This window comes from Anser brachyrhynchus (genome assembly GCF_964034855.1).
Source record: "Anser brachyrhynchus genome assembly, chromosome: 8".
Classification (NCBI taxonomy): domain Eukaryota; kingdom Metazoa; phylum Chordata; class Aves; order Anseriformes; family Anatidae; genus Anser; species Anser brachyrhynchus.
Genome location: NC_137702.1, coordinates 28549513 through 28568281, shown reverse-complemented (window position 1 = coordinate 28568281; position 18769 = coordinate 28549513). Strand labels below are relative to the sequence as shown.

Here is an 18769-nt window from a genome sequence, read left to right as displayed (position 1 = left end):
GCATTTATTCTTTCACCATAAGGCACAGAACAATCTATATATACTGGGGGCAAGCTTGCAAGTTACTTTGGTAAAGGGTCTTTTGCCAAAAACCGTAGCTGCAGTTAATCAGAAAATATTAATAAATGTGGCCTAACTCGACTAAATAACAACTGAAAATGTAGGCAATTTAATTCATAATACTAGTGTGGAGAATTTCCCCTTTTGTGCCATAACCCAGTGTATAAGATGTCTGTGCACTACAGGTTTTCTAGTGTACTAGGATTTCAGAAACCCCTTTGCCCCATTATGTAAAATTCAAAAAATTCACTAGATTTAAGTAAAAAAAAAAAGAGAAAAGGCATGTCTGAGCCTCTTGGCAAGACAGTCACAAATGGTTAAAAAAATAATCTAAAGAAAACCTAGAAGTTCATTAAGGAAGATTTATTCTTCCTTTCACGCACAGATGACCCCCTAAATCTGTACTTCTTCCCTGTCTTACCTTGCAAAGTGATGTTAAGTGTTACAACAATTAAATCTGTATTCACCACCAGCAATACTGTAAAAAATTACTTGGAAAAAAAAAAAAAAAAAGAAGAGAAAAGAGAAAAGGGAAAAGGGAAAAGAGAAAAGAGAGAAAAGAGACAGCATTGTGAACTTGGGTAGATCACTTATATGCTTTTATTAACTGTGGTGTTACTGTGATCCATCTTTCCAGCCTCCTAATTTATAAGTGCCATAACTTACTACCAAATATAAATCACCTCCACATTTCCTAGATCTGTTCTGTATTTTCTCTCTCTGTCTTGTAGTCACACATAAATATCTCCATATTCATAATAAGAGAGAGACAGTACTATTGCTACAGTTTTCAGTGTCTTTTTTCAAATAGGTTTGAAGTATCTCACACAATGTTATCCACTGAACTCAATAAAAGATGACTATACTAATATAAAATTGTCTTGGATAAGGTTTCAAAATCTGAATTTAAACACAAACCAACAAACAAGCACTATTCCACAATACACAGCTTCAGTGTATCAGGAGTAATTTCTCTTTTACTGGAGGATACTCAGAATCAAAAAGAACTTTTCTGTATTAAACACCTGTTTTATTTGAAAGGGTTGCATTTGTTCTGTGATTAGTACTGAATTGCAGAGCAGGAAAAAATAAAGAACAAAGGTAGATACATTTTCAGAAGCCACGACAGCTTTAATAGAAACTTCTCAAAATTGCCCACACCCATCCTGGTCCTAACAACTGGGGCAGCAAGAGGTCTTGAATTAAATTTCCCTTTAATGTAGCCTTGTAATACAGCTTCTTTCATTCAGTCCTGACTAGCTCCTGAATCACGTGTTCCTCAAAGACCACAGGGGAAATGAAGGGAGGACATTCCTCTCCTCCTTCCCAAACAGATAGTGGCAGGACCTTCGTAGGTGACAGAAATACCAGACACACAGATAATGCTGGGATGTTACACAAGTTAAGCAGAATGAGAAAAAAAAATAAAAATCTGCTCTCCCTTTTAGCTAGAGTCATCTCAAGAGCTTCTTGTAACAAGAGAAGACACAACATTTTCAGATGGAAATGTGATTTTCAAGTTGACAGTGCAACTCTAATTAGATGGGAGTCCAAGGAAAGAACTATCACTGGGAAATAAATAGGCTATAAAAGAAGAAAACCACCAATGTGGATAACCATGGAAATTAAGGGAGAGAACAGGAAAGAGCAAAGGCCATATGAGACATCTATTACAAAACATCAAGGTCAATACTACAAGTGGAGGCACAGAGAGGTAAATTGATAGAGATTACAGAAATGATCAAGGAAGCAAAGATCAAACATGAAGGAAATTGGCATTCTTACTCATGTGCATTCTGCCCTGACCACAAAAATGGAATTTTTTGTGTGTTAAAAATATTGTATCTGAAAAAAATTACATTGAAATATATCATAGCATTTAGTGAATGAATCAAAACTAAAATGAAGGCAGCTACAGAAAGCAATTTAAAAATATTTTAAATAAAGTTACAAACTCTTTGCTTCTTTTTTAAAAGCTATGTCCTAGATTTGCATTAAGAAAATCATTTTAGAAACACCTAACCGTGAGCAAGCAATTCTCCAAGTACAACTCCATATCTGAATATTTCTGTCATCTTTGCACAAAAGCAAATTTCTGGAAAAAAATATTTTGGAGCCAGGCATCATGATGCAGCTGGAGTGAGAGATTCCGTGGCTGCCAGTGGGCACCTGGACACCCCATGCGGACAGGCTCGGGGACAGCCCAACAGGCAAACCAGCGTTTACTGTCAGAGCTGCATTGCATGGTATTATCCCACAATAGCTTCTGACAAGATGCTCAGTGTAACTCTGTTAGTTTACTTTTGTTTTGTTCTGATTGCTTAACTAACTTTTTTGTTGCATCTTATTTTCTGTTCCTTTGACTTAACTAAGCCCAATGCAAGGAGCCTCCAGTCAGATCGTGAATAAAGGACGTGTACAAAAGACATTTACTATTCTGAACAGCTTGTACTTTGTGTCTCAGATAGGCAGGCATGTTTGTACACCATGTTCAATATATGTAACATTAACCTTCCACTTATTAACTCAGCCATTATAACAACAGTTTAGTAGTAATAACACATTGTATAAACAACAAACACAGACACACAGATACACACATGCACACTTGAATAAGATATTTTTTGACTCACTGTTTGAATGATGTCTGTGAATTTTTAGCATTTTTTTTCCCTCAATTTAAGACCTCTCTGTCTTTTTCTTTCTCTTTTCAGACTTCCAGCTTCTCCTTTTGTGTTTCAAATTGCAGTCACAGTTTTCCGGTTATTTGACCCTACAATTTAACAAGAGTTCCTGTTTGAGATAAAAATGGAACACACTAAAACTGATGACAAGTTCTGAGTCAGCCCATCTTTTTTTCCCCCTCTATCCTAAGGAGACAGTTTCATAAGAATAGCCATATCCCTATTTCTATGATTATAACAATCATTTTCTAAGGAGAATAATATTATCATATCTACAATTCACCATTTGTTGGAAACTTAAAATAAAGAAAAGCAAGTAAAAGTAATTAAAGAACATCTATTTTTAAGTCCAGACAAGTAAAAAGTCTACTCTTATAAGATTTCTATACTCAAGCTTCAGTTGCACTTGAATCCACGTGTTAGATTCTGTTAGGTTTTAGAAACAGAGCTTCTGCCTATACCTGTGTGGTCAGGTGGGAAACACAAAGCCCACTGATTTGCAGGGAGGACCACTGCGTGCTCTGACCGCTAGGATTAATGACTAAAAGAGCAGAACAATTGTTACCTGCCTTGTCCACGAACATCACAACTTAATTTGTTCACCAGTTCCACAAAAAGCTTCATAATTGTCAATTGCAGGCTTGAGGCACTAATTCTCTTTTTTGAGTAGAAACAACATCATGCCAGTTTCTTTAGTCCTCCCTACTTTCATACACTGACTACTCCCTCGTTGGAGTGCTGGCTGGAGGCATCCCTCCCTGAGCTGCCTGCCCGTGCAAGGGGTACCTCTCTCTGCCTCGGAGCCTGGCCAAGTTACAAGTCACCCAAACACTAGGCACTACAACAAGCGGCTTAAAACTTCGGTTGAACTAGCCCAAAGGTTGTCTTTCATCTCTCATTGTCTTTTGATGTATTTTTAATAACATCGTAATGCTTTTAATATATTTATATTATTCTTACAGTTATACTGAGAATATTCCACTCACTGCCAGGCACCAGAAGACACTGCCAAACACAGCAGAAAAGGGAACCAGTGTGCTTGACTTTTGAGGAATATTTAGAAGAATAATACGTATTCACAGGAGATTAACTAAGCAGAAACTAAGTGGGACCATGAAAACACCCTACAAATACTTGAAGGGAATAAACACTGCATCAGGAAAAGACCTATTTATTATAAATAGTAAAGTAACGTGAACATTGGAATAATATCTGGACACTGAGTTCTATTAGCTTGTGGAGTCAGCTCCTGTATAAACATTAAAGCATCAACAATAAAGCATAATTTTAGGAAGGTAGTCTGAGTGATTATAACAGATAAACACTCAGACATTAAATAATTTTTGAGGTTTTGAATCAAGTGTCTTTGTGTCTTTTCCAAGACTAAGTTTATATTGGTCGAAGAAAAATATTTTCCATCATTTTTTTTTTTCTTTTTCTATTTAAATGTGAAGAACCATATGGCCATTTTGAAATATGCTGGCCAATATTTTCTCATGCAATAAAAATGCTGTTCAGCTATAGGAAACAGTACATTACTTTTAGTTCTCTTGAACCTGTCTCACTTCACCAGGATGCATTCAGACAATGCCAGAATGGAGTGCAAGTATGGAGGCCTTTGCACAGAAGGGTCAGTGAACAGTAATAACAGAATAAGCCTTTCAAATTTGCTTGCAAAATTTTTTGTTACTGGCTTTGAAGGAGAACAGTGTCTGCTTTCTACACTATAGTGTCAGACATTCATACAAAATAAATCTTCGCCCATTCCTACAGGGTAGCCAGAAGAGAGCAGTAAATCAGCACATCTCTTGCCTGGTGTGGTTAGGGCCTCTCCAGGGCAGCGCACTCTGTGGAATATTCTTCCCAGCAGCATATCCCATGGCTGCTGTGAGACGGAGAACCATGAGATAATCTACTCCTAACAAACTTTCCCAGCCTCATGTTAAGGTTTGGTCCAGATCTATGATTAACATAATCTTTTGAGGGTATATTTACTATTATTTTTATGGTTTAGCCAGCTATTTTGAAATAGATGAGATAGCCAAAGTTATAAATGAGGTTGACAGAGCCACAAAACATCAAGGACCAAAATATGTTGCCAGTTAGAACTTTCACAAATCCTTTAAATCTGTGTTTACCAGCTCAGTTTTCCATACATTCTCTTCCTTGTCTCCTGGAGTGACTAAAGAGCAAATTGTCTTTTTTTTTCAAACCCAAAATTTCATTAATATTTTTTATTCATGAAATAAATTTGATATATACAAACCAAGTTTACATAACAATAAACTGAGTGTGGAAAAGATGCATATTCAGCATGCCCTTATATCGAATCACATTGCTTTACATGCAGCAAATGTTCTGATTTTATTGTGTTTAATATCTTAGTGTATCCAGCATGCTTAGGGGCTCTATAGCATAAAAAGAAAGTCCCTGTTGCAAAGAAATTGTCTTTTATTTGCAGGCATATTTGTATAAATACTGCAAATAAAAGCCAATGTTACTTATTTTAAAGTTGTGTCTCAACATGCTTTTATTTTTTATTTTTTTAAATTAAAAAACAATTAAACTTGTTTCTTATATTTTCAGTGTGGACCATGTGGCAATGACTGTATAAAATAACTGCAGTTCAGCTTAAATTTATGTAAGATTTTTGGCTTGTTAATAGAATGCATATTTTGATTTTGTAAAATCTTAGAAAAAAGAATTATTATTCATCCTCTTTCTAATATTTTCTAATTGCTATAATTATTCTACATAATTAAGACACGAAAAAGCATGTTCTTTACAAGTATATAATCCTTTTCACTGTAAACAGAAAACATAACAGTAACTGCAATAACTATAATACTTTATGGTGAACCTCACTTGTTTTTCCACTGAACCCCTTTTTAATGAATCCTGAAATGACAATGTCTGCCATATAAACTGAAAATACTCCACAGATCAAAAGCATAGAAAGTATTCCTCTTGCCTTATTATATCCTCTTAGTACAGCTTCAGGGTTGCAAATACGTCACATTTCAGATTGCCTTATCCAATGCAACAGATTTTACCTTCTGCTTTCCTTAAGGTATTTTACATTTTTTCCTTATTTTAACTCTGTTGTCTTTAGAAAGGATTTAAGAGTCTAACATTATCTTCCATTCCCTTTAATTAACATGTCAAATTATAAGTGAGGGTACCTCCTTAATCAGAAAATTTAGTACCTTCTGAATTTTGCTACTTGCTGCAAAGTTGCTCTATTTATAATAATGACCTGAGCTATTGACATAGTACAAAACATTTCCCACAGCCATAAATAGGGTCACTTAAACAAATTTCACACATGTGGAACTGCAATGAGTTCAATGATATTGTTCCAAGTTTACATGAGCATAATACAGGAAAGAAAACTAAGGTCCAACAACACCGCTTTCTAAAGCAATAGTAGAACAACTGTTGCTAACAGAAGTAGTTAAGCTGTTGAGGCAGGATACCCAAAATGAGCAATTTTAAAAACAATTTGGGGGATTATTTTAGTAAATGTACAAAATTCACCTGCCTGGTGCTCAAATAAAAGTCCTGGCAGGAAATGTAAGCTTTGTCTTCAACCTACATCCAGTTGTATAATTCTCCTGTTAACTCTTGGTTAACATTATGGTGTCTTAGAAGATTAATACCAGCCCTTTACAATGTTTCCATGCTTTTTGTTTTACAGATGAGCCATTTTTCTTGTCCTTCTGCTTTTCTTTTCTCTTCAGTTCTCTCATCTCCTTGCAATTTCTCTCACCATCTTGATCCTCTCTTCTTTATCAGATTCTGCCCACTAATGTTTCTCTCTCCTCTTTCATCCCTCCTTCCTCTTCCTTCCCTCAGCCTCCCCTTACTTCTTTATTCCATTCTCCCCTCCTTTGTTTTTCTGTCCGTGTCCAGTTATCATCAGTGTAATGAGGAGCTTTACATCCAGAGGCCACTCGTTGGGCATCCATAGCATTGCAATGGGAACGCAGGTGTTTGCAGGAACTGATGGAAGGGGAATACGAGCAATGACTGTCTTTAATATTGAAGCAAAATTACTGACTTTGTTTGTTTGTTTGTTTCCTCTTCTAGAACAGAAACACTGTCAATTATGAATACGAAAAGGGGTTCAGGACATCAGAGAAGATGGAGCAGGAGAAAGAAAATCCATTTCAGAACTGAGTTGGAAGGAAAGGAAGGAAACAAATGTTGTGCCCTAATGAATGTGGCAAGCTGTAAAAAATAAATACCGAACACAGACATGAGTCACTCCCTGAGCAGTAGCAAAAGGCCATATATTTTTTCACCATTTTATGGCTAAAAAGAATGCCATAATGACTGGACAGGATCTTCACTGAAACTAATAGCAAAGCCATTATAATGATTTCAGGATACCTAATACTTTGCATTCATTTCTTAAGTGCATGTAAGTCCTTTTTGGTCAGGAGTCACATATGGAGGACACAAACCATAAACTAAGTTTGTAAAAATGACTAATTGTGTAATTTTATGCATACAAAATAAAAGGAAATATTTCAACTGTCATCCGTTCCAACAGGGAAAAATGTGGAGCAAAAAGCTATTGAGAAGGAGAACAATTTATACAGAAACAAAGATAACACGTTTTTGCAGATTGGGACTCCCCATTATACACTTTCTGTGATTTTAGTTTGTTTCTATAAGCAGTTTCACGGACTGTTACAAAATGTTGCTACTAATGCTGTCATGAAATGAGATGTCTCTTGTGCTTATATTGTTTGTGTGTGTGTTATTTTAAGCAGGCATTCATGAAGTAACTTGCATTAAATTACCCAGACGTAATATTTTGCAAACAGCCAATGAAAATTATGATGAGTGTTCCTAATTAGCTGATCATCAAGCTATAATCATTTCAGGATAAATTAAGCTATGGATGTTATAGAAAAGTAATGAAGTGTTAGTGCCAGGGATTTTCTGTTGCTGGTTGCCTTTTTTTTTTTTTTTTTTTTTAATGTGGTGCAGTCAGACGAGAAGGGCAGAAGAGATTTGGTTTGCCCTTAACCTCTGCTCACTTACAAATACAAATATCCCAAAGCTCAGAACAAAAATTCTGGTTTAAACCGAACATTTCATTTCTAAATAGGTTTCGCAGTAGTGAAGAATCATTTGTCCTTGTCAGCTTTGACCCCACTTGTCTTCATCAGGTTACTTTTTGAAAGAAGATTTCTATGATTACTTTCAACAAAAAAATGATGTACTGATTTAAATGGCCCTGAATGGCATTCTCAGAAGTTACACTGCTATCTTGAAAAAAGACTAATGAAGTAAGACCATCTCCCCTTCCATGACACTTCAGTGACTGACAACATATTATTAAAATTCATATGATACTCTGTGATGCAATTAAACTTAAGGTAGATTAATAGCCCTAACGGGGAAAAAAAAAAAAAAAGATTCATAATTATCTATCCAAATACTGCCTCCTTGCATGCATAACTTAAATATATATATATATACTGCAAAAACCACTAGCCAATACAAAAGGAACTAAAAATGCAAAAATTAGAATGTATTGAAAACTTCACTATATTGGAGATCTTTAAATCGATTGTAAAAGGAGCAGTGCTCAAAAGCATAATAAAATGTGGATATTCGAATAATCCTTCTTGTGTATTGATACCTGGGGCAACCTAAGAAGACCTTGCTTATATGGATTCTACTTGTCCGTGTTCTGTTTGTACATGAACTGTGGCAATTGGCAATTTCAGTTTGTTTCGCAGACATGTCCCTCAAAGCCTTGCTTAAGATTTTAGCTCTAGAGTAATTATGCTTTATAACACATTTGGGCCCTCAAGTTTGAATGAGGTCGGTATGACAGATTAGTGCATGCTGGACTCATTTCACAAATGCATTGGACTTTTTCCACTCTGGCATAACGCGTAGAAAATTTCCAGTGAGGATGAGTTCAGAATTTTAAGAGACTGCAATTAATCTTTTGTCACTCTTTTCTTAAATGTGGATCTAACATGTCTACCTTCCATCCTAATTACAAGACTGGCTTTAACAGTCTAATTTGTCATGTAAAACAGCTGTTTCTGGATCTTCTGTTACACCAAAGTAAAGAAACTGAGGTGGGTATGCATTTTGAGACAGGCAATATTGACTTATAATAAATTGCAATCTGTTTTTTTTTTTTTTAAATTATTTTATTTTAAAATTATTTTAATAGTATTTTATTATTTTATTTTAATATGGGTCTAAAGAGATGAAGCCAGAGTAGAAGAGTCATTGTAAAAGTTCTTTTACATACTACCCTTCCTGCCTCCTCTCTCTGGCTTTCTGAATACTGATGAATCTGCAGAGCCATATAACAATGAGAGTGTCATGTATGAAACTCAGCTTTACTTTGCTGTTCTCTTAGCTGCAGGTTCAAGTTTCTTCTGGCTAGTTTGAACAGATAACTTCGTTGCAATGTTAAATTTGTCTTATTAATTTACCTACTAATTTTAAAAGATCTTGTAAGAAAGCTAAATAGAAACAGACCACTGATCATTTTAAAATATATATATAACATGTAGGATTACAGCAATAGTAAGAGACACATCATATATCAGAACTTTCACCAACTAACCCTCATTAAAATCCCCCTGAAGAAACAAGAGTATTATCACCATTTCAGGCAGCAGTTAATCATCACCGAGTCCTTTCGGAACTCCACTGGACACATAATGATGGGAAGCAGGAGCATGAGAAGAGGAGCTGGGCCAGAAGCTGGACAGCATCCCTGCCTGAGTTTTGTAGAAGTCAGAGGGAAATGCTACAGGACACACCTTGAAGACTATGAGAATTCTGGTAGCTCAGCATACTTTGTTTTAGCTCTGACCAGCAACCAGGGAGAGCACGTCCATATCTAAATTTCACTCTAAGCTCCATTAGAAATAAACAAACAAACAACCAAAAAAAAAAACCACCCCAAAACAAAACGGCTTCTTCAATGCTTGCTCTGCTTGTTAAAATAAAACTGCCTGTGGATGCACAGAACACTCAGGGATCCAGCATGTAAGCATCATTTTTTCTCAGGGGCAAGTTATCACAGATAACGTGTTTTCAGAAACCCAGTTTGAGCTATCTTGGACATTGTTGAGAAATATGAGGCAGCTGCAGCCTCTACTACTTCAAATAAAACTGTGACACTCAACGGCTCTAAAAATTCAGCTCCTCAGAGTTTCAAATAGGACAGCTAGAAAAAGAGGCTCATTGTGTTACAACTCAGTGGTATGACTTTTTTAGTTTTTTAATTTTTTTTCCTTTTGGCTTCTATTGAGCTTTAATTATGATAAAATATGTAATATAAAAATCAGTAATTTCTACCTATAGATAAGAGTTTTAAATAAAACATGAAATGCTGAAATTAAATGAACTGTATGCACATAGACTTGTTTGTCATTTTTAAATGTTTTATTCGTTTTACCATCAGTAGTCCCACTGAGTAGAAATCAAGTTTTTCAGCTGATATACTGATATGTTCTGTTGCCTACCGCACACCTCATCTGAAAACTGGAAAAATCCAACTAAGAATTAGCAATGGTCCAACCTCTATCAGCTTAACGCTGATAACTATCCAAAAGTATAATTCCTTATCCAAACTGACTAAATGTATCGGAAGCCTTAACACAGAAAACTCTACTCTTTGAATGGCAGGATTATTTTTTTTTTTTAGCAGACTGATTTTCCTTACTGTCCTAGTTTGGTTTCAGTGAATGAGTCAAATTGTCCATCCTGGGCCCCAGACCTGGTTTAGTCATGTACAAACAGTGCAAAGTACTTGAACACTGTAACATCAGAACAAAAGTGCTTTCTGGACATTTTATGCACGTCTAATATGTCACAGATGCAAGGCAGAAAAGAGCTTCACTTCAAAAACAACTTCTTCATAATGATTATACTGATGGAGAAGGATCTATTTTTAATTTTTTTTTCCATAGAAGGGTTTCCATAGGAGAAAAATAATTGATCTGAATTACTGTATTTGCAAAAACTTGGATGCTTAAGTCAATTGTATATTTGAAATATTTTCTGCTCTTACAGCAGATTAAATTGATGTAATTTTTAATTAATTAATTACATTATTTATTGACAAAACAGCCTCCACATAAGGCATTTTCTGGAGAGATTCAACAATCTTAGTAGACAACAGTTTATCAAATCTTCAGGAATAACTCTGCTGGACTCTCTGAAAAATTTTCCTGTACTTGTGCAGCCTCCCAGATTATTTAATAACAATGACACTTCATTTAGCCCAGGTTAAGGTGCTAAAATTAAGATGCTCTAGTACTTAATATTAAGGTAGACAAGATCACCAAAAATGACTTGGATCAGATCCTAATCTTATTAAATTAGCCAAAACTTGCATTTTATGACAACTTCGCATTTTATGACAACTTCACATTTTACACCAACTGCAAGGGGCAGAGGATGTATGACCTAGTACTATACTGACTGATGAAAAGTTAACAAATCAAACGTTTGTGTCATGTTGCTGAGACGCTGTATAAGGTAGTAGAAATCCTGAAACCAGATGTACCACATCACTGTCTATTACTGCATGTTAAATATAATTTCCTAGTTTGAGCTCTGGTGTTGAAATCACACTACAAGGAATATTTTTACAGAAAGGAAGCAATCTTATGATTTAGTAAAACCCTTGCTGATCTATTTTTCTCTTTACATACTGAATTAACTATTTTCATTGCCCTAACAAAAATCAGCAAGAAAAAATATTGTTAGATTTTCTTAAATTAATCTCTGACAATTTCAGGAAAGATTGGGTAGGAAATGGTGAACAGTGACAGTTTTAAAATGCCTGTAATCCATTCCTTCCTCTTCCCAAAGTTCACCTGGACTTCTACTTGTTTAGTTACTTTTTATTCCAAAAAGTAGCCATTTATTTGAGATTTAATCTCCCGTCTAACATGTAAAATCCTGAGCTGGTGCTGGCCACAGGTCATCCTGCCCTCCTGTTCCACTGCTTTCACACACAACTGATTGGGACTCCACAGCCTCTGACTCCGCCTCAGACACCAAGAGCACTGAAGAGTTAACAAAATCAATAGGACTGAGTTAACCACTATCATTCTGGAAAAAGACTCCATGTTTCCACACTCGGCTTTATTTATCGGGTATTTTTCTTGGATAATATTTATATCCACTGCAGCTGGCAGAGCTCAAACCTGTCAGAGCCTTGACTACACCTCAGACCTCTCCATGCAAGAAATCAATATAACTGATTCATGAAAAGCATCGTTCATCAAACCTAGCCCTCACACACATACAACACCGCAGCTGACAAAATAACTTTGTTGTCTTATCCATTAGCTAACTGCCTCTTGCGTTATTCGCCAGTACCTACCATTTTCATATGTTTTGACCAGTAACAAGATATTCTGAAGGGATCCATTTGAATGCCTTAGCTATAAAAATCATTTTGTGCTATGAATATATAGCTTAATTCTGGCAAAGAACAAGGCTATAAACAATAGCTTCAACTAATTTGAGTGAACAATACAACATAAGTAAAAATTAAAATCCGATGAAAAGAAACAGTAGCGTGCATGCACAAAGGTAATAAAAACCTAAAATAATTTCACGTTCAGTTAGTTATATTAGTCTTTGACCATTAAAATGTTAACATGATGATAATCAATCTTAAATCAATTATTGTGCAATTGCTGAGTCAATAGGAGTATAGTTAAATATTGATAAGCACCTAAAAGCTCTATCAGGACATATTGACAACTTGAGAGATGAATGCAGGCCTGTGCAAAAGGAAAGCTTGACTTGCATTGCTTTGATGGAAAGCAGGACAAGGTTGAGTTTACATTCTTATTACCACTGTTAGACATGCCGATCGATACAGGCTACCTCTGCCCTGTCAGCATGGAGCAGTGAAGACACGTAGGTGTTATTTCCAGTCTTTTCATCTGTACAACTGTGTGGAGATGGCCAGCTAATACCCTGTGCAGCAAAGGGCAAAGGACTTAAAAATCCAAAGATTTAAAAATAAATTAAATAAATAAAAATTATAAAATGATGGCAGGGAAAAATACTTATGGCCAGATGGGATACTGCTGTTTCTACTTCGCATTCTCCAGTGGTTGCAAAGGTAGTCACAGTAGCCTGCAGCCACACTCACTGGAGTGGCTATGCTTATAAATTATGAATTAAGAGTCCTTTTATTTTGATAGATATGAGCAAAATAGCTCCAAGGTTTTACACCATCTCCACAATTACATAAAGTCAAGCCACATTTTAATTATACCCAGCTTGGTTTTGTGATGATGCTTATCAAAGGAGTCACCAGTTTTGTTCCATTAAAGTGGAACAGTCACCCCTCTGCTGTTCTTCAACTTACAAAACTTAGTTTCTACAATACTGAGGTATTTGTGTTCCAGTTCACTTAATGAAGTCATTATGGTGAAGCAAATATCCTTTATTATTCCTTCTGTACCTACATGCGGATGAATAATTGTCTAGATACTAGTATTCTTTGAATGAAACATGCTCAGTTTTATCTGTAGCCAGAAGCAAAGTACACAGCCACAGAGAACTGAACTATTTGTTGTTGGATTTGGGTCAGATACGATACATTATTATAGTAAGCTACAGGTAGCACTAGCTGTTAAGGTTATGTCAGGAATGTCATTGTAACTTCCAGTTTCTTTCATGCAGATAACTTTCTGAAACATTCTCCCTCTCTAGCGATATTTTCCTACTTTGTGTCAGCCCAAAGGCAAATTGTTTTTAGCAAGCCTCAGCCAAAACCATGCAGCCATTTCACCTAACAGGAAGATTAAGTTTCACCTTGTCATAACACCCCTAGTAAATACGAAGGCCCAGATCTGTTCCCGCAGCACCTGCTGAATGGATCTTTCAGGCTAGCCCTCCCAGATCATGCCGCACCTGGCCTCTCGTGGCTGGCACTCGCCGACACACACACCGCAGGAGGACCGGCTTCCTCTGCCTGCAGCGGACAAGGCGGTGCCCTCAAGGAGTCAGTTCTAGACACAGAACTTGAAGAGCTGGGAAGTCGCTTTGCAGAGCTCGGTTCAGGCGTTTCTGACAAGAAACCTCCTGTGACTCTGGTAATATCTCCTTAATATTTTAAATATTTTAAACTGTGCTTCTGGAAACTTGCCCTGGAGTCCTGACCCACCCTGTGGATCTTGCCAGCTGAGGAGGGGCCTTCCTAAAGCCGGGTCCCTAGCAGCCCCCAGCCCTCACCGGGGCATCACGACTGCCCAAGACCAACTGCATTTCTGGGGCTTCAACTTCCCTTTTGCCTCGGAAGCCTCAAATGCTCCCACCCATTCACCTCAGAGGCATGCAACAGCACCGCTCATGGCTTTCCTTGGTGACATGTAACACCACCACCTAACAGCAGATAGAAGGATGAACAGCCCTCCTTGACCACAGCTCTTCAGCTCACTGAGGCTTACACAACCTTTGAGAAGATGTGCAATGAAGGAAAAAACTTAACTGAGAACACACTGCTGTGGAAAATGAAATCCAAAAGTATGCTGCTCACTGTTTAGCAAAATATGTCCTAATTTATAACCTGTTTATCTTGTTGAACTTGCTTCTGATGGGGGGGGAAATAAATAAATAAAAGCCCTTTTTTACAGTTCTATTTCCATCATTTATTTTTTTGTGGAAGCCTCAACAATGAGAAAGCCCAATTTTGTTTGGAAGGTTGGCAGTTCTGGAACGGGAACAACAGACATCCTCAGTAGGACGGAGTGATGAGCAGGCTGAGGCCAACAGGTAGCACACCATTTTAAAGACAGGGGAATTGCTTTTTGAGGCTCTTAAATTCATATGGCTACTCCGTTGCAACGCAAACTGCAAAGTAGCTACCTAATTTCAAGAGTACAAATTGTAGATTGATGCAGACAGCGTGCTACAAATCTGACAGGCAGAGCAAGCAAACGCTCATGACTGAGGAGTACCATTTTGGTTTATCTGTACAGAACGGTGAAAGACATACATATGCACAACTAAGACTCCCATATCTTATTTAGATTCAGGATACAAATGGGATTATTTTCTATCTGGGATAGGTTCTCTGTCTGCAACTGCTGCCACTGATGAAAAAGTCACTGTAATGGGGAAGAATGTTACAATTTCTAATGCACAGATTTTTTTTTATATGTCAAGGACTTTTTGTAACTCCATTTAAAAACCTCAACCTCTGTTAGGATACAAATCATTCTTAGAAACTATGTTTGGACATCAGCATGTTATATGATAGTTTATTATGTTGTAAGAACCATTTAAGAGAGACACTCAAATAATAAATTATAAATTAATGTCTCTGCTAATGAAATCTCCCGTTTAAAGGAAAACAAACAAACAAACAAGCAATGAAAAGCTCTTTAGTAGATGAAACAGGAAATCAATAGGCCCCAAAGTTCCCACTTTTCATTCTATAACAACAAAGTTCGGGTGTCCAAGAAAGTAAAACCTAACCATGCTGTCCTTACCTAGACAATCCAGTAATTAGTAAGTAAAGACATATTGTGCTTTTAAAATCAGGTTGAATTCAACCTCTCACAGGGATAAAGGTTATATTTACAGGTCAAAGGAAAGGTTTAAGTGACCTTAAGTGTGAAGATCACAAATCATAAAGCCTGAGGGCAAGACATGGGGCAGGGGTGTCCTCTTCCCCACTGCAGTCTTTGTACTCTGGGCCTGATGGTGGCACATGGGATACAAGGGGATGAAACACCCATACTCAGTCAGGCCTCTTCCATGTCTGTAATTTCCCAGCTGACTTCTTACAACTGGAGCCAGAGAGTGAGCCCACACTGCATCAGCGTGGGGATGACAGGTTCAGGCTCAAGTCTCCAGTTGATGTGAGATTCCCCAAAGCAGGTGTCAATGTCACCCACCATAGCACATTTTTTCTTTTGAAGACCATGGGAAGATTATGAAATCTCTGATGCATACCTTTTCAAAATGTAGGGATTAAACTGAAACATCAGCTGATGCTGCTTTATGTCTATCTAAACAGGGAGAATACCTGAGAAATTTTACTAGTGACAGATAACACATTAGAAACTCATAATATTGAAACACCCGTGAAACAAAGTCTGACATCAAAATAACTTCCACTCCCAGCCTCTCATAAAATCAATTTGACAAAGAATTTTCAATGTTGGTCTCAAACAAAAAGTGTGAAGCACCCCACAGCCATTTCTATTTCCCTATATATACTTTGACTAGGAAGGTTATGGATGCACATCTCAAAGGTAGTTGATACTTTCAAAAATCAAAAACAACAACAAACTACAGTACAGAGTTTCTGGCATTATTTAAACAGCAAACTGATTAACTACTAGTAGAGCACTGTTTATTTCAGCCAGCATACTTAATGTGCATTTAAATAGAATATATAATAAATAGAATATATATTATATTTTATTATATATTTGTATATTTTATTATATATTCTATAAATAGAATATATAATTAAAAAAACTGACAACCAAAAAGGACATATGAAACTTCTAAGTTCAAAAATTCCTAACCACTGAGTAGATCACCTTCAAATCTGACTTTGTCTCTCACTCCTCATTACCATAAGCTTCACGTATCGAACAAGAAAGTGTTTTTTTTAATGTAAGTTTTAATACATTTTTACTATTAAAATATGCCATATGTAATGTGGGATATGCAGCTTAGCCACATTACATTTAGAACAGCCTAACCTTCTAAAATATTCTGATTTTTGAGTGCTTGATATTACAGTGCTAGCACTGCATTAATGTAGCATTTTGAAGCCCATACTGTTTGTATTTATTATTAAATTTCTAGAAGCGGGTCTGTACTCCTTTAGAAGTGTGAAGAAGTATTCTATATATACCCCAATACTCCTGCTAGGCCTTTGCTTTTCAAAGACTGACTGCAAAACCAAAAGAGGCGTGATGCTTCTTTACAAGCCTGACAGGGAGTCTGTTCAATATTTATGACCTTCAGATGTAAAAATGCTCTTCATCAGCTCCTGTTTTGCATTCTATTCAGCTAAAGTCACACCACAGGTCAGCTAAAAAAGACTATCACTTGTGCTAGATAAATGAGCAGCTATCAGTATATAGGAAAGACTAAGTACCACAGCAGTCTAGGTGGATAAGGTATAGGATTTGATTTTACAGGAACAAAGTCTTTTGAAACTGACTAATATGAAGTGATTTCACTTATTTTGTTTTTCTTTGTTTGTACTGACAGTCCTTTGCACAAAATATCTACTATAGTACAGAAGAGACAATGCATTTCAGCTGTGTAATTTTTGATGACAATAATAGTTGTGAGTTTTAGTGTTGCATTCAAGACTACATCTTGGTCCATGCATCAGACACTTATGCTTCCTTTTGCTGGTGACCCTACTTCAGTAGGCCTCTGCATACATACCTCCAAAATTTGTGCATAACACTTTTTGGATGAAAACACCAAACCTGCTGTTGTCCCAGCTGCCCTGCTGCAGGTTGGGAAGCATGGCACAGCTGGGGTAGACACTGGTAACGAAGGCCTGTGGACATGTTACCTTTTCGCAGGCATGGTGCTAAACCTCATGGGATCCACTTTCTGTTGGAACAATCTTTAATGTACTACACTGGTCTGAATCCCTAGCAGGCAAAATCATAGAAAGGTCCACTCCTGAAGCAACCCAAGGTTTATAAAGATGACTTCTGGCTATTTTCCTTAATAGCACACTAATTATGTAGAAAGTGTTAACAAAGTTTTCTGCTCTTAATCAAGTAACACTTTAAGAAGCCTTTGCAAAATGGAATTTTTTGCCTGCCTATTTTGTTTGAAAGTGCCTTTGCTATCTGTCCAGAAAATTAATACACGAAAGATTGGCATCACTGGGTCAGCTTTCCAGTGGTATGAAAGCTGCCCAATGCTATTCCAACTGCAAAGAGGCAGCGTAGAGTGGCTGAACACTTTAAAGCAGCTCTGGCAGAAGTGAAGAATCAGTCTCATGTTTTTTCAGCAACATTCTTAATTATATGAACGTCCGGACAAAGAAGTATAAAAAACAAAATGTGGAAATACTTTCCAGTCCGTAAGAAGGCAGGAGATACTGGTCTCCACAGGTTCTGCTCAGCAAGTTTAAAAAGGTGATCCTTCTATTTTCAGTTAAATGGAACTATTTCCCACAGAGTTAGGAGATAAATTACTGTATGCATTAATTATAGAGAATGCTGGGGCCTCTCAAGAAATACATGCTTAAATACTGGGTCTGAGTGCTGGGTCTAAGTGGATGCTACCATCTTTTTTTTTTTTTTTTGCGCCACATATATATTAGCTAATAGCACTCCTAAGGATTTCAGATCCATTCCTGAGTCTTCTCAAATCACAGGTCAAGTGAGTGGAATGATTTTACAGTTTAAGAGCCGGCCATAGGGAAATCAATGCAGCCCTTTTTCAGCACGGAACATTTGTCATAAGTTTTTTGCTAACAGTGAACAGCTCCAGTGTACATGTGCAGATTCATACAGACAAAAAGAGAGGACAGCAGAGCTCAAAATGCAGTACTATGCTAGGAAATATTTTAAATGTCCCAGGAAAACCCTGGGTTAGCAAATCTCTCTGTTAATTGAAAATGAAAATTCAGATTATTACCTCATCATCACTCTAGTTATTTTTTTTAACAAGATAAATCTGCACCAGGTCTCAGCAGAAAATGAAGTATCTGACATCTTTTTATTCATCACACATTTTTTCACAAGGCATATTCAATCATTTATTTCAAGCCTTAATCATTTAAGGCTATAAAATTGATTCAAAATAGAGGTCAGTGTACAGGTATATTCTGACTTCTCCCATGGAATGCTAATGCATTTAGCTGTACGGAATTTTCCATGGTAGATTTTGACTTGACTTTGAGCAAAGACTAAACACAGCATTCCTGACCAAGCTAATACTAGGCATCCACAGGTAAATCACAGCCCCAGTGCATAGCTGAGGTTTAAGCTCAGAAGCTTAAAGAA

General features: G+C 36.7%; 1 protein-coding gene across 6 annotated transcripts in view; it reads right to left on the bottom strand.

Moving 5' to 3' along the window:
- Window positions 1-18769, bottom strand: part of LOC308199452 (uncharacterized protein) — a 490488-nt gene that overhangs the window by 52199 nt on the left and 419520 nt on the right. For 2 of the 6 annotated variants that reach the window (XR_013954658.1, XM_080603633.1), the window contains one exon: window positions 2694-2833. The exons of 2 other annotated variants lie outside the window; for them this stretch is intronic. The gene's annotated coding sequence lies outside the window, so the exon portion shown is untranslated. Of the gene's footprint in view, window positions 1-2693; window positions 2834-3309; window positions 3725-18769 lie in introns of those variants that run through there. 2 more of the 6 variants (XR_013954659.1, XR_013954660.1) reach the window with 2 other exon arrangements.